The sequence below is a fragment of the Lissotriton vulgaris genome, unplaced genomic scaffold (genome assembly GCF_964263255.1).
Source record: "Lissotriton vulgaris unplaced genomic scaffold, aLisVul1.2 SCAFFOLD_637, whole genome shotgun sequence".
Lineage (NCBI taxonomy): Eukaryota > Metazoa > Chordata > Amphibia > Caudata > Salamandridae > Lissotriton > Lissotriton vulgaris.
Genome location: NW_028245984.1, coordinates 889,693 through 904,336, shown reverse-complemented (window position 1 = coordinate 904,336; position 14,644 = coordinate 889,693). Strand labels below are relative to the sequence as shown.

Here is a 14,644-nt window from a genome sequence, read left to right as displayed (position 1 = left end):
GTGGGTTAATCAACACAGACGAGGAAGGGAGAGAGGTCGGGTGGGTGGGTGAAGCAACACAGATGAGGGAGGGAGGGTAGGTGGGTGAAGCAACACAGATGAGGCAGGGTGGATGAAGCAACAGATGCGGCAGGGTGGGTGAAGCAACACAGTTGAGGCAGGGAGGGCAGGTGGGTGAAGCAACACATATGAGGCATTGAAGACACACAGATAAGGCAGAGAGGGCGGGTGGGTGGGTGAAGCAACACAAATGAGGGAGGGCAGGTGGGTGAAGCAACACAGATGAGGCCGGGTGGGTGAAGCAATACAAATGAGGCAGGGATTGAAGTAACACAGATGAGACAGGGAGGGCGGGTGGGTGAAGCAACACAGGTGAGACAGGGAGGGAGGGTGGGTGAAGCAACAGATAAAGCAGGGAGGCTTCCTGGGCCCCAAACCGGCCCCCACCCTTGTGGCGCACTGGGGGATTGCCCGGTGCCCGCAACGGCCAGTCCGGGCCTGGCGGGTGGGTGGGTGAAGCAACACAAATGAGGCATGAAGCAACACAAATGAGGCAGGGCGGGTGAACCAACACAAAATAGACAGGGAGGGTGGGTGAGTGAAGCAACACAAATGAGGCAGGGAGGGCGGGTGAAGCAACACAAAAGAGGCAGGGAGGGCGGGTGAAGCAACACAAAAGAGGCAGGGCGGGTGGGTGAACCAACACAAAAGAGGCAGGGCGGGTGGGTGAACCAACACAAAAGAGGCAGGGCGGGCGGGTGGGTGAACCAACACAAAAGAGGCAGGGCGGGCGGGTGGGTGAACCAACACAAAAGAGGCAGGGAGGGCGGGTGGGTGGGTGAACCAACACAAAAGAGGCAGGGCGGGCGGGTGGGTGAACCAACACAAAAGAGGCAGGGCGGGCGGGTGAACCAACACAAAAGAGGCAGGGCGGGCGGGTGGGTGAACCAACACAAAAGAGGCAGGGAGGGCGGGTGCGTGGGTGAACCAACACAAAAGAGGCAGGGAGGGCGGGTGGGTGGGTGAACCAACACAAAAGAGGGAGGGCGGGTGGATGGGTGAACCAACACAAAAGAAGCAGGGAGGGCGGGTGGGTGGATGAAGCAACACAGATGAGGTGGGGTGGGTGGGTGAATGGGGGAAGCAGCACAGATGAGGTAGAGCGGGTGGGTGGGGAAGGAGCACAGATGAGGTGGGGCGAGTGGATGGGAAAAGCAGCACAGATGGGGTGGGTGGGAATAGCGTCACAGATGAGGTAGGGTGGGCGGGTGGGAAAAGCGGCACAGATGAGGTGGGCGCACAGGTGGGAGAAGCGGCATAGATGAGGTGGGCGGGGAGGTGGGAGAAGCGGCATAGATGAGGTGGGCGGGGAGGTGGGAGAAGCGGCACAGATGAGGTGGGGCGGGCAGGTGGGAGAAGCGGCACAGATTAGGTGGAGCGGGCGCGTGGGGAAGCTGCACAAATTTTGTGTGGCGGGTGGGTGGGGAGGGCGGTTGGGGAAACTGCACAGATGAGGTGGGGCGGGCTGGTGAGGAAACTGCACAGATGAGGTGGGGCGGGCGGGTGGAAAAACTTCACAGATTTAGTCGGGCGGGCGGATGGGGAAACTGCACAGATTAGGTTGGGTGGGCGGGTGGACAAACTGCACAGATTAGGTTGGGTGGGCAGGTGGACAAACTGCACAGATGAGGTGGGGTGGGGAAACTGCACAGATAAGGTAGTGAGGTTGGGTGGCTAAGAAGCACAGATAAGGTGGAGCGGGCGGGTGGGGATGCAGCACAGCTGAGGTGGGGCAGGAAGGGTGGGGATGCAGCACAGATGAAGTGGGGCGGGCGGATGGGGATGCAGCACAGATGAGGTGGGGCTGGTGGGCGGGGAAGCAGCACAGGTGAGGTGGGGCAGTAGCACAGGTGAGGAGGGCCGGGTGGATGAGGAGGGCCGGGTGGGTGGGGAAGCACCACAGGTGAGGTGGAGCGGGTGGGGAAGGAGCACAGATGAGGGCCGGTGGGTGGTGAAGCAGTACAGATGAGGTGGGGTGGGTGGGGAAGCAGCACAGATGAGAAACGGTGGGTGGGGAAGAAGCACAGATGAGGTGGGGAGGCAACAAAGATGACGCGGGATAAAACAACACAGATGAGGCGGAGATGGCGGGTGGATGGGGGAAGCAGCACAGTTGAGGCAGGGTAGGGCACAGATGAGGCTTGCAGTAAGCAACAGAGGAAGCAAGGCAGAAGCGACACAGATGAAGCAGGGTAGAATCAAAACAGATGACGCAGCGAGTGTGGGTGGGGAGAAGCAACAAAGAACGCATTAGAAGCAACAAAGATGACGCATTAGAAGCAATACAGATGACACAGGGAGGGAGGGTGGGGAGAAGCAACACATATGATGGAATCGAGGGTGAGTGGGGAGAAGCAACACATGATGTAGGGTGGGTGGGGAGAAGCAAAACAGATGATGCAGGGAGGGTGGGTGGGGAGAAGCAACACAGTTGACACGGAGGGTATATAAGGAAGAGTTAGGCAAAGCAGATGAGGCAATGAGGGTGGGGGCGAGCAACACAGATGAGGCATGGTGAACAAACAAAAGAGGCAAGGTGGGTGGAGGAAGCAACACGTGGGTGCAACAGATGAGGAATTAGGGGAAGCAACATAGATGAGACAGGGAATGTAGGTAGGGGAAGCAAAACATATAAAACCAGGAGGGAGGGTAGAAGCAACACAGATAAGACTGGGAGTGATGATGGGTGTGGGAAAGCAACACCTAAGAGGCTTGTGAGGGAATCAACACATATGCAACACGGTGGGTGGGTGGAAGCAATATAGATGAGGTAGGGAGTGTTGGTGGATGGGGAAAGCAACACAGAGGAGGCAAGCTGGGTGGGTGAAAGCAATACAGATGAGGCAGGAATGAACCAACACAAATAAGGCATAATTGAAACAACACAGATAAGGCGGGGGAAGCAACACACATGAGGCGGTGTAGGTGATTTGAAGCAACACAGATGAGTCATGAGGAAAGCAACACAGATGAGGATTGGGGGAAGCAACACATGAGGAAGGCAGGGAGGGTGGGTGGAGGGAATCAACACAGATGAGGCAGGCTTGTTAGGAACACAGATGAGGCTTGGGGAGAAGCAATACAGATGAATCAGGGAGGAAGCAACACAGATGAGGGAGGGTGGATATTGGGAAGCAACACAGATGAGGCAGCGAGGGTAGGTGGGAGTAAGCAACACAGGTGAGGCAAGGAGGGTAGCTTAGTGGAGGAAGCAACACAGATGAGGCATGGGCGCAAGAACACAAGTGAGGGAGGAATGAGAGATGGGGAAAGCAACACAGACTAGTTGGGGAGGAAGGGAATGAGGCACACTAAGTGTGGAGAATTACATGAGGAAGCCAGCTAGCAAAGAGGCAGCTGGTAGAGTTCTTAAGCACAAAGAAAAAGTCCTGCCTAAAATAAAGAGCAGTGGAAAGATACAAGTAATGTGTCCAAGCTAGTAGGAGGGAAAACCACAAGGAGAGGAAAGAAGCCTACAGGCAGCTGACCAATAAGAAGTAAGCAAATGACAGGGAAGCCAACCAATGGAGGCCTCTACTCACATTGTTAGAGAACAAATGGGTTAGAAGAGACCACACGTGCACTGTCTAGGCAACACCTAAAAAGGGATTCAAAGGAATATTTGTGTGGCAAATAGCAGAGGGAATGGTGTCAGGTTTTGATAATAGAATAGTTTCCTCGAAGTAGGAGTCAAAGTCAAAATAAAATTAACTTTAGACTTCTTTTACACTCCGATCTCTCCCAGTTTCCATCTATGGGCAGAGTCCTTATCAATGACAGCAGAACAACAAGTTACTTACCTTCGGTAACGCCTTATCTGGTAGAGACTATCTTGCTGCATTTTCCTCAACTTAGAATTATCCCCAGGCATCAAACTGGATCTGGACATTTTTCTTGAGCAGTACCCCTTCTCGCCGATCGGTGGCGTTGTCTTCCGCTCTGGAAGTGATGTACATGGTGCCTATTTAGGTACTACCCCAGCGCACTGACATCAGTTACTTTTTGCAACTTTCCTCGACAGAAGCGTGGAGCCCCGAAGCACACTGACCACTGGTGTGGAATACTAGGGTCCTGAAAGGTAAAAGCCCTGTCCCTAAAAATCCGTTTAGAGAGTAGGGAGGATGGATTGGTCAGTTAGAAATCTACATCTAGATAAAGACTCTAACAGATAAGGCATTACCGAAGGTAAGTAACTTGTTCATCTGATAGAGACTTCTATCCGCAGACACCTTACCTTTGAACAGATACCCAAGCAATACCTGCCTAGAGGTTAGTCCCCAAACCAATTTCACACGAGGATGTCCTGCAGGACTAAACGGGCAAAATGCCAATTCCTACAGACCTGTAGTAGAACAGACATCCAGATAGAGATTTGAAAAACCTGGTGCACAACTCAACTCACTCCTTAGAGTGTAGAATCTAGTATACAATGTTCAATTTGAGTACAACATATATCATACATATTTTCAAAGTAATCATCAATTCGTGAACATCTGGTGATGAAAAAGTCTTCAGACAATGTGTTGGTACTTTATGGTTTTAATTTGTAGATTGGAAATTGTTGGCTGTCACAAAATCCACGATTATGGTATCACTGCATCAAAATAATACATTCCCAATGCATTTAGGTCACATCTTGCCCTTCATCAGGGGTATCTGCAGAAATCAGTACAATATATTAACAAGAATGATTTTAAGAGGAAATGTATATGCATATGCTTACTAATGGGGTTAGGCTAATACATAATAAAAGTGACGAAAAATTGGTGAATATGAATACTAAAGTGCTGCGAACAGTGAACAAGAAAGGATGCCAATAAAGAAAAGCAGAAGTGAACAAGGTGCTGGTTAGGACGTGCGAACCCTAGATATTAAATGGAAGGAACCAGAAAGTTTCATGTCAGTTACACATGCACTATATATCTGGGATGTGTGATAGCGAGTGTTATAAACCATTGTGTGCTCAATCTCGCGTGAAAACAAGATGCCAGGAAGATGAGACTGGTTCTTACTTCAAATGGGTAGCTTCTAACTACCACAACCTTTAAATACGGCCCGATAGGAAAATCCTAAGGGGCTGTGAAAACAGTGTGTGGTCAATCGGTGAGACTGTAACAGGAGAAATATGAGTTTAAGGATAATAAATACTGGGTGCTAGGTACATGACATTTATTCTAGTGTACAACAACGTGACTTACCCGACTGACTGTCCAGACAGTCATGCTTGGTAAACGTGTGCAGGGAAGCCATCATTGCTATTTGGCAGATGTCTAGGACTGGAACTGTGCATGCTAATGCAGTGGTGGCAGCTTTAGCTCTGGAGGAATAAGCATGCAAACCCTCAGGGGATTGTTCCTTAGCCAGTGCATAGCAAATTTTGATACAGAGCACGATCCACTACGAGATGGTGCTCTTTTGTATGGCCCGTCCTTTCTTTGCTCCAACATACCCCACGAAGAGTTGGTCGCCCAACCGGAACTCGTGTGCGGTCAAGGTAGCACGACAATACTCTTTTTGGGTCCAGATGGTTAAGTTGCTTCTCTTCCTTGGAGGTTTGAGGCAGACAGTAAAAAGTAGGCAAAGTGATGATTGAAAAAGGGGGCTCCTATCTTGTCCCAAGAGTCTAAGATGAATCCACTTTTGTAGGCTGGCTCTGGTCCAACTCTACCATGAAATTTCAGATAACCCCAGAAAAGGGGTAGGAATGTCCCATGGGAAGGGAGGAATGTAGGGACCCCTGTAGTCACTCTTGCCTCAAGGCGCGTCCCTCATGTTGCTCCTATGCTCCATCCTCGTTGCTTCCCCGCTGGTACCAGGTGGATTCATCTTGGTCTCTTAGAGAGAAGATAGGAGCCCCCTTTTTCTTTCACGCCCTGATTATAGCCATGGACCCTCCTGGCACTACGGCAGAAACATGTTGGCAACACAGAGGGGGATGGGGTACTATTCCCCCTAGTCCCCACTATTGGTTTTAATATCAAGCACACTCTGCACAATTACATTTCCAAGCAGTGTTTTGCATTGATTTTTAACATCACTCACTCACTCTCTTAGCACGGCCCCCACTTCGTTATAGAAGTGCCTCCCTGTCTCCAGGTGTAGGCTCACTCTTTATCAAACGTGGTTTTTAAAGAGCGAGGACTGCCGATGATAAGGCATTACACCTGGTGGTGTGTGAGGACAGTCCATACATTTTTTTGAGATGCCCAACACCACATACGTTATCTGGAATAATGTGCCTCATCAGTCAATAAGAATCAGACACTGAGTCAAGGTAGCTTCTTGGTGTGTGATACATGTCTATTGGAGGCCAGCTTACCCTGTCTGCCCATAGCCTCCTGTTCCCTCCCCTATTAAACAAAATGGTGTTTGTGTGCATGTTTCTGTACACTATGCCACACATACTAACTTGGTGAAGGGAAGCCTAGCTGCCAAGATAACGATGCAGACTTTGGGAGGAAGGACAAAAGAGGTCAACTGTCGCCGCTTAATCTCCACACATGAAGGCGGAGCATTGACAGGTTCAGGTTTAGAACCATCCACTGCTGCTACAACAGAAGATCCTCCCGAAGGGACAGCCTGATCGGAGGACCGATGACCATCCTCAACATCTTGTGATACCAGACTCTCCGTGCCCAGTCCGGAGCCACAAGGATGAGCTGGACCCGGTTGTTCCTGATCTTCTTGAGAACGTTGGGCATTAGTGGTAAGGGCAGAAAGGCGTACCGGAGGCCAGAGCTCCACTCGAGATGAAAAGCATTTCGAGTGAAAGCTGAGCTGGAAACCCCAACGTGCAGAACTGCTGACATTTCGCATTCCCGGCGATGGCGAATAGTTCAAACCAAAGCTCTCTCCACTGCTGAAAGAGACATTGCACCATCTCCAGATGGAGATGCAATTTGTGATTCGCTAGGCATCTGCAGCTGAGTTGGTCTGCTCTGGCATTCATAAAGCCCGCCAGAGACACATGGCTCTCTTGATACAGTATCCACGTCCTCACCCTGCCTTTTTGTTGCAGTACCACGTGGCGGTGGTGCTGTCCGTGAACACCTGCACTAGTCTTCCCTTGATGAAGGGTAGAAAGGCTTTCAATGCCAGCCGGCTAGCCTAGAGCTCCAAAAGGTTGATGTGGAGTCAGGATTCCGCCGGAGACCAAAGGCCTCTGTTCTCCACCTCTACCAGATGGGAGCACCATGCCAAGAGTGATACATCTGTCGCTACTGTCAGATCTGTCTGGGGGAAGGGAAAGTGCCTGCGACTGACCCAATTGAGGTTTGTTAACCACCATTGCAGATCTTTTGCAATTTTCTCAGAGATCTGGACCATGTCGGAGAGATTTCTTTGATGCTGCACTCACTGGAACTTCAAATTCCATTGCAGAGCCCACATATGACAACAAGTATGTGTCAAAAGCAGGATACAGGATGCCATGAAACCCAGCAGCCTCAAAGTCAGTCTCACCGAAATGCAGGATAGAGGCTGAAACATCGGTATCATAGCCTGAATATCCTAGACTTGCCATTCAGGGAGGATAGGCCCGAAACTGCACCATGTCCAAAACAGCTCCAATGAAAGGGAGCATCTGAGAAGGAGTCGGGTCTGATTTAGACACCTTGATGGTGAACCCCAGTGAATGCAGGAAGTCTGCTGTAGTCTGGAGGTGGGAGACGACAGCCCAGAGCAAGCCCGCCTTCAACAGCCAGTCTGATCTCTGCAGCGGAGTTGCAACCACCGCTATCACCTAGGTGAGCATCAGAGGGGTGCTGGTAAGGCCAAAGGGAAGCACAGAGAACTAAAAGTGATTGTGACCTACCATGAACTGCAGGTGACTAACGTTTGTGGTTAGACAGTACAGGATGTAAACATACGCGTTCTGGAAATCCAACACTACCATCCAGTCTCCTGGGTCCAGGGCAGACCGGGCCTGAGCGATAATGAGCATTTTGAACTTCTCCTTGAGGAATAAATTGAGGGAGCGCAATTCAAGGATAGGACGAAAACCTAGGTACTTCTTGGGTGCCAAAAAGTAGCAAGAATAGCAACCATGACCTACTTCTGGCATCAGCACCTTCTCTCTGCTCCCTTGGTCGAGAGAACTGTCACTTTCTGACAGAGAAGGGACAGGTGGTCCTTCGTCAGCCTGTAGCAAGTATGTGGCATGGAGGGAGGGGTAGACAAGAAGAGGAGAGAGTAGCCTGGATGATTTACAAAACCCACCTGTCCGATGTTATGGACCTCCAGTGGGGCAGGTGATGGCGAATCCTGCTGTCCATGGGTGCTCATGATGGTAATAGGGCCGATAAGGAGGGATTTGAGACTGTGGCTTCTGGGCGGTCTTAGACTGACCCAATCGCTGGCTGCCCAACAAACCGGACTGGTAAGCGCTTAATTAAAAGGTAGCAAAGGTTCTGATGGGGACACTCCAGGCGGCAGCACATCGGTCAAGACATTCGTCTTGACTGCCACAGAGGGCAAGCTGAGGCCCAGGACCCCAGCCGCCCTCCTCAACACCAGTGTAAATAAAGCTCCCTCCTCCATAGCCACTGTAGGAGGAGAAAGCATTCCAGTATTTGGGGGAAGTGCTCAGTCCATTGTCTACGCCTAGATCCTCACACCAGTCGAAAGTGTCAAAGCTGGTATTCTTCAGTGTCCAGCGACTCCTGCCATCCCTCCTCGAGCCCTAGTCCATAAGAATAATACTCCGGGTTCGACCAGGATAGCAAAGCTTAGTTCGCACTCGACTGAGTATATCAATGGGGATGGTAGCGCCAGCTATGCCGGAAGCATGGGCCTCAGGGCTGGCGACAGGGAAGTTTGAGATGGCACGACCGGTGCCGATCCGAATCAATCTGTGGAACCCAGGGCTCGGCTGGCGCCGAAGCAGCCGGTGTGGATCCAGTAGATGCCCCTCCCGAATCTGCTGGGCGTGAAGGTGCGCTGGAGGGAACGCTTCGCCCAAATATGATGTGCATTGCCATATACAATTATTTTAGTTATGCAGCGATCGCTCAAGCTCCTGGAAATTCGGGGAGGCGCTAAGTCGGCCCAGGCGCCATCTCAACCACAAAGCCAGGCCTCGAGTGATGCTCACTCGTCTTGTTGGCTGACGGATGAGGTGAAGTCGAAGCATGCATTAATTTCTTCTTCTGGTGGAACTTACCAGATTGGCTGTCGACTTGGAGTGTGACGATGATCTCAGACTCTGCAACCGCTCCCGGGAACTTCCTCTCGACCAGAATCTGGATTGTCGCAGCATCACACGTCAAGCCGCTAGGAGCTTGAGGGATAACTCCCACAAGGCCTTCAGGTGCATGCCGCGACAATCTGAGCAGACCATAGGGTCGTGGTCACGCTCGAGGCACAAGAGACAAACAAGGTGCAGGTCCGTCACCGGCATTGAGAGTTGAAAGGCGCCATAGGGCTTGAAGCAGGCCTTCTTAGATGACATTCTTGCCAAATCAGGAGGAAAAAACCTCAAAAACCTTTGCTTTAATGTTGAAAAAAGTTAATCAAAAGCGGACTAAGGAATAACTCTTCCCGGATGTGCACTGTCTGGTGCAGAAAGAAAAGAACCGACATCAGCGCAAGGGTGGAGCCTATACAGGCACGGCGCACATCACTTCCAGGGCAGACAAGGCAGATGCCACGTGTAGCTGAATGATGTCACCTACTGATGCGCAGGGGTACTGCTCAGGAAAAATTTCTGGATCCAGTCTGACTCCCGGGGATAATTCTACGGTATGGAATCTGTGGCTAGAAGTCTCTATCAGATTGGGAGGATTGAACTTTTGTGCTGAATAAATGCTAGTTTGTCTTAATCGTGAATAAGTCTAGAGCTGGAGTGCCTACGTTGGTATTCAAGAGTAGAGCCGGACTGAGAAAGAAAATAGCCCTGGGCAGCAAAATAAATGTGGCCCCCATTAGTGAATTAGATCATTAAAAATTACCTATGTGAGAAAATTGGGACATTTTTCAACTTGCAAAAACATGTGTAATTGTTTTGCAGGCTATGGGAGACTGCATTGATTTAAGCTTACTGCAGGCAATGGGGTGTTCTTCTGGGTGAGGAAATGGCGCCCTCCTGAGTATGCATGATTAGAACTAGAACCAATCAAGCGCTGCACGAGGTAAGGTAAAACACCCTGAGCCCTCGGGATAGATCCTATGGTCCGAAAAACAAGCGTATATACAGGCCTATGCACACGTTATTCCTATTTCTACTTACAATAAGTGTACAGTAAGTGCAAACCAATATTTAAGAGAGAGTACATAAAATTCTTTAGGAGGCGCTCCTAAAAAATGTTATGTACTCTGTCTCTTAAATATATCTTTGCACTTACTGTACACTTTTTGTAAATAGAAATAGGAATAGCGTGTGCATAGGCCTGTATATACCCTTACTGCAGGCAACGTTTTTTTAAAAATCAGGAAAATCAACAGTAAAACCGGCTCAGAAGACCATTAAACACACCCACAAATGGACAAAAACGGGCCCGAACACTGGCCTGTCAGTGAGCCCATTGGACACTGCCTGACTACCTTATAGTAGAGCAACAAAGGTTTTGGATCCTACGTCTACCCAGCCCGGATCTCAACAAGGAAATAAACAGAACAGAATGGCTGGATAGGACAAGTTTGTATCATTAATATCAGTCACGCAGTCGAAATGTACTACGTAACCAAGGTATTGTATACCAAAACAAATTTATTTAATTTTTATCTGTTTTTTTAAATTATTCAGAAGCACATGGGCAAACCAAAGACTGTCACGACAGTGAGTACATAAATACAATATTTACATTTATACACACATACCAATATACATTATTTACAAGGTGAAAGAAACACAATTGAATAAAGATGGTTGTAAAAGACACACCAAAAAGAAGCAATAACATAAATCAGTATTCAAACATTAATTGCATTTATATACAGTGAGAACATTCCTACAGGGAGCAAGGGTACAACCAGTCCATGGGGATGTGAAACCAAAGGACAGGCGGGGACAGATGGAGTAGTACGCCTGCCTGCCTGACACCACTGTGGTTAAGATTTATATTGGGTTGCACCACTAGGGACCCAGGTGGTATTTGCTTTCTTTTCCTAGGTGCACCCTTTTGAATGACCACAGGGTGGGTATGTCGACGCGTTTCGAACCGGGTTATTGACGGTTCTCTTCAGGACGGGGACTGGGAACACTGGTTCTGTAACAATATACAGAGTGGGTGTCAGCGTTAAATAACATAATTGTGTGAAAAAACTCTTTACAATGACTCCACACCATGAGAAGACTATTACCTGCACGTGGCAAAGAATCTGCCTTGGTGTCGGTAAATCGCCGGGAAAGGGGTTGATTCTGTAAAAACATACGTAATTAGAGCTAAGCACCCAAGTCCGTGGTGGAACTTACAGGCTATACTGATACATGTCACCTAGTGCCATCAAGGGCAACAACTCATACCTGTGGTTAGCCGGTTTGGGTTCTTTAAGGTTTGGTTGTCCGCCACGCGGTACACACACGCGAAAGGAACTGCTTACATAATGGCTACGTTTTGATGTGCAAGCTGAAAAAACACAGAAATCGACGCGCGAGATTAAACCAGTATTTTAGTGTGAGACAGTGTTTGTGAATTACGGAGCCAGGTGAATATTCCTACCTGAATAAGTAGCTTGGGCAACGTATAGCGTCTAACGTCTCAAATAACTGCAGGGCTGGTAAATACGTGAGCCGGGACCTGCATTGCAAGGGGCAAGAGTAATTAAACCAGGCTAACCTGTGAGGCGGGGGTTATGACAATGTGGCGCTTAGCGCGTTTTTGGCAGGGAACCTGCAAAGCACTTACGTTGTCAGGCGGATTCAATCACTCTGGGTATCTCGGGCTGTAACACGCAGTCTGTTAGTGTGTCTCAGCGCTAGTTTGAATCATTTGAAAACTCCCTCGCCGGTCGGCTTGTGGGAGTGGCTGGGGGGCGGGGTGAGTAAAGGATCATGGTCCATGTAGTTCGGGCCATTTTTGAAATGAACATTGACAGAATTTTATTGGACATTGTGTCCACCGGACTTAGTGAGTACAGCGTGTAATCGTACCGGGGCATGGATATTAACAATCAGATTGACATGGAGCGTTTGGAATACTCAGAGACCACCAACTGTGGACCGGGTGCCAGGACAGTGCAACAACAATCATAGTATGTACAACATGTACAGACTATTATGCACAAGAATACAACCGAGTTAAAAACAGCGCCAGAACTTCTTCCCGTCTGTGAATAGTGACCCCTCCATGGTGAGTTCGCAAACGGAACAGGTCCCACATTTGCGATGCCCCGTAACAGGATTAGCTCCAAAGATGGTACTCTGGTGATCCCTTTTAGGTTGCGGTCTGGTCGATGTGATCATTTGCCCAATGCTCCTGTTCTTTTTCAGAGCAAAAAGGGGGGCACCTATGTCCGGAAGGATTTCCTTGACCAAGTGCCAACTGCGTCTGATGATTTTTTGCAGCTGGTTGGTGTGGGGGCCAAAGGTGGAAACACATACCATCCGGTCCGTCGCGGGTTTGGATCTTTTTTCACTATTCACAGACGGGAAGAAGTTCTGGCGCCACAATGAACATACAAATTGCAAAACCAAGTACACTGTGTATGCCATCCAATGCCCATGCAATATGCTGTACATCGGCAAAACCACTCAGGAGGTCCGTCAGCGCATCATCCAGCACCGCTCTAGAATCAATAATAAAATCCTGACAGCCCCACTTGTTTCACACTTTCTGCAAAAAAACCATTCCAGTCAAGACATCAGGTGGACAGTTCTGGCGGTCATCAGAGGTGGGAGTGGAGATCCTGATCTGCGCTTGTCCCAAAAAGAAGCGTACCTAATTCTGAAGTTCGACACGTCCAATACTGGCCTGAACGAAATGTCTGAAGTTTCCAGTCTGGGACCCAACCTTTAGTTCCTCGGCTGAGCTTGTTTGTGCTGCTGTTTTTAACTCGGTTGTATTCTTGTGCATAATAGTCTGTACATGTTGTACATACTATGATTGTTGTTGCACTGTCCTGGCACCCGGTCCACAGTTGGTGGTCTCTGAGTATTCCAAACGCTCCATGTCAATCTGATTGTTAATATCCATGCCCCGGTACGATTACACGCTGTACTCACTAAGTCCGGTGGACACAATGTCCAATAAAATTCTGTCAATGTTCATTTCAAAAATGGCCCGAACTACATGGACCATGATCCTTTACTCACCCCGCCCCCCAGCCACTCCCACAAGCCGACCGGCGAGGGAGTTTTCAAATGATTCAAACTAGCGCTGAGACACACTAACAGACTGCGTGTTACAGCCCGAGATACCCAGAGTGATTGAATCCGCCTGACAACGTAAGTGCTTTGCAGGTTCCCTGCCAAAAACGCGCTAAGCGCCACATTGTCATAACCCCCGCCTCACAGGTTAGCCTGGTTTAATTACTCTTGCCCCTTGCAATGCAGGTCCCGGCTCACGTATTTACCAGCCCTGCAGTTATTTGAGACGTTAGACGCTATACGTTGCCCAAGCTACTTATTCAGGTAGGAATATTCACCTGGCTCCGTAATTCACAAACACTGTCTCACACTAAAATACTGGTTTAATCTCGCGCGTCGATTTCTGTGTTTTTTCAGCTTGCACATCAAAACGTAGCCATTATGTAAGCAGTTCCTTTCGCGTGTGTGTACCGCGTGGCGGACAACCAAACCTTAAAGAACCCAAACCGGCTAACCACAGGTATGAGTTGTTGCCCTTGATGGCACTAGGTGACATGTATCAGTATAGCCTGTAAGTTCCACCACGGACTTGGGTGCTTAGCTCTAATTACGTATGTTTTTACAGAATCAACCCCTTTCCCGGCGATTTACCGACACCAAGGCAGATTCTTTGCCACGTGCAGGTAATAGTCTTCTCATGGTGTGGAGTCATTGTAAAGAGTTTTTTCACACAATTATGCTATTTAACGCTGACACCCACTCTGTATATTGTTACAGAACCAGTGTTCCCAGTCCCCGTCCTGAAGAGAACCGTCAATAACCCGGTTCGAAACGCGTCGACATACCCACCCTGTGGTCATTCAAAAGGGTGCACCTAGGAAAAGAAAGCAAATACCACCTGGGTCCCTAGTGGTGCAACCCAATATAAATCTTAACCACAGTGGTGTCAGGCAGGCAGGCGTACTACTCCATCTGTCCACGCCTGTCCTTTGGTTTCACATCCCCATGGACTGGTTGTACCCTTGCTCCCTGTAGGAATGTTCTCACTGTATATAAATGCAATTAATGTTTGAATACTGATTTATGTTATTGCTTCTTTTTGGTGTGTCTTTTACAACCATCTTTATTCAATTGTGTTTCTTTCACCTTGTAAATAATGTATATTGGTATGTGTGTATAAATGTAAATATTGTATTTATGTACTCACTGTCGTGACAGTCTTTGGTTTGCCCATGTGCTTCTGAATAATTTAAAAAAACAGATAAAAATTAAATAAATTTGTTTTGGTATACAATACCTTGGTTACGTAGTACATTTCGACTGCGTGACTGATATTAATGA

At 48.9% G+C, this 14,644-nt stretch overlaps 1 protein-coding gene across 1 annotated transcript in view; it reads right to left on the bottom strand.

Moving 5' to 3' along the window:
- Window positions 1-14,644, bottom strand: part of LOC147666196 (glycosylated lysosomal membrane protein B-like) — a 104,668-nt gene that overhangs the window by 4,449 nt on the left and 85,575 nt on the right. The gene's annotated exons all lie outside the window — the stretch shown is intronic.